Source organism: Mandrillus leucophaeus, unplaced genomic scaffold (assembly GCF_000951045.1).
Source record: "Mandrillus leucophaeus isolate KB7577 unplaced genomic scaffold, Mleu.le_1.0 Scaffold308, whole genome shotgun sequence".
Lineage (NCBI taxonomy): Eukaryota > Metazoa > Chordata > Mammalia > Primates > Cercopithecidae > Mandrillus > Mandrillus leucophaeus.
The window spans coordinates 175275-177457 of NW_012103232.1; the positions used below are offsets into that span (position 1 = coordinate 175275).

Below are 2183 nucleotides of genomic sequence, written 5' to 3' on the forward strand. Positions count from 1 at the left end.
TGGCGGCCTGGCCCTCAGCACAGTGGCCCACAGCCCTGCCTGAGGGTTGTGCTCCCGACTGCGCCCGGCTCTGTCCCCCGCCCCCACCACACCCCAGGTAAAAGCGCGCGGGAAGGGACTGGGAGAGCGCCGGACAGGAAGCCCGGACTGAGCGCGGGGGCTGGGATCTGGAACCCAAACGCGGTGGCCGCGGGCCCGCGCCGGGACAGACCCGGGCTCCACTCTCACACCAACACTACGCGGTAGATGGGCTACAGTTCCTGGTCCTAGGGCTTCCAGGAGCCGGAGCCACACAAAATGAAGGGGTTCACTGGTAGTGGTTCCCAGACTTCGTTGCATATTAACCCCCCTCTGGAGAACTTAAAACTCCAGTGCCCAGTCCTATGCAATCAGATCCCGGGTCTCCACTGTGCAGCGCCCGTGGAGAGCCAGCGATGTGGAGGGTCGAGGTCACCCAGTTCTTTAGGGACAGGGTCTCACTGCCACCCAGGATGGAGTCCAGTGGTGCGATCATGGCTCACAGGAGTCTCGACCTCCAGGGCTCAAGCGATCCTCCAGCCTCAGCCTCCCAAGCAGCTGGAAGCACAGGTGCATGCCACCATGTGTGGCTTGAGACCAGGTCTTGCCATGTTTCCCGGGCTGGTCTCAAACGTCTGGGCTCAAGCGACCCTCTCGTCTCAGGCCTTCCAAAGTGCTGGGATTACAGGCGTGAGCCACTGCCCTTGGCCCCATCCAGCTCCTTCAGCCTGGATTACCAGTATTTCCCCTCCTCCAGGAATGCTTCCTAAACCCGCCTGGGCTCCACAGCGCCCCTCATCCTCAGCGCACTGGTCACCACATATGCTGCCCCAGCTTTCCAGAGCAGGACAGGGAACCCCTGAGCTCCAGCTCTGGTTGCCGGAATAGTCCTGCTTGCTGCCCTTGAAGAACCAGGGTGTACACTAAGACTGCAAGAACAGAGTCCAGTTACAATAGTGGGCTGGGGAGTCACCGACTTGGCCAGAGAAGACACCTCCGGAATGACTAGCCTGGAGGTGTCAAGTTTTTGTTGCAGGGTAAGGTTTCAAGACTGGCTGGGCCAGCTGTACTGTTAACCCAGCAGGGAGGCAAGCAGAGGGGTAGTCCCGACTATGTCCCATGTCCAAGAGTTTCCCTCGCCTCGAAGGAACCCAGGTCAGCATTCCTGGCCAAGATACACTTTTTCAAACTTGTTATTTTTTAGTTATTTATTAAAAATTGAGATGCTGGTCGTGCGCAGTGGCTCACGCCCAGCACTTTGGGAGGCCGAGGTGGGCAGATCCCCTGAAGTCAGGAGTTCAATAGCAGCCTGGTCAACATGGTAAAACCCAGTCTCTACTAAAAATACAAAAGTAGCTAGGCATGGTGGTGCACGCCTGTAATCCCAGCTACTCCCACCTGGGAGGTGGAGGTTGCAGTGAGCCGAGAATATGCCACTGCAGAGGAGACTGTTTAAAAAAAAAAAAAAAAAATTGAAATGTTACTATGTCTCAATAGGGGTCACTATGTCGACCAGGCCGGAATGCAGTGGCTGTTCACAGGCACAGTCATAACTCACTGCAGTCTGGAACTCCTAGGCTCAAGGAATCCTCCAGCCTCAGCCACCAGAGTAGCTGGGACTACAGGAACACACCACTGCACCAGGCTCTAAAGGTAGTTTTCAAAGTTGTATTTGGAAAGTATTGTTTCTTTCAGAATGATGTAACAGTTTTGATATTTCATGGCAGATTTCTCTCAAATTCAGCAGAAACCTGAAAGTAGGAATCAGGGACATTTTAGCATCATAGTTCTATATAAATATATATCCTGGGCCAGGCACAGAGGCTCATGCCTATAATCCCAGCTACTGAGGAGGCCAAGGTGGAAGGATTGCCTGGGCCCAGGAGTTGGAGGTGAGCTATCATCTTACCACTGCACTCCAACCTGAGCAAGACATTGTCTCAAATAAATTTTTAACTTTACTTATTTTTTTTTGAGATGGAGTCTTACTCTGTCACCCATGGGGCTGGAGTGCAGTGGTGCGATCTTGGCTCACTGCAACCTCCGCCTCCCGGGTTCAAGCAATTCTCCTGCCTCAGCCTCCCTAGTAGCTGGAATTACAGGCGCCCGCCACCAAGCCCAGCTAATTTTTGTACTTTTAGTAGAGATGGGGTTTCACCATCTTG

General features: G+C 54.0%; 1 protein-coding gene across 1 annotated transcript in view; it reads right to left on the reverse strand.

Moving 5' to 3' along the window:
* The window catches only part of AIFM3 (apoptosis-inducing factor, mitochondrion-associated, 3), a 30478-nt gene extending 30304 nt beyond the window's left edge, over window positions 1-174 (reverse strand). The window contains exon 1 of the mRNA XM_011987332.1: window positions 143-174. The gene's annotated coding sequence lies outside the window, so the exon portion shown is untranslated. The remainder of the gene's footprint in view (window positions 1-142) is intronic.
* Window positions 175-2183: the final 2009 nt, after the last annotated feature.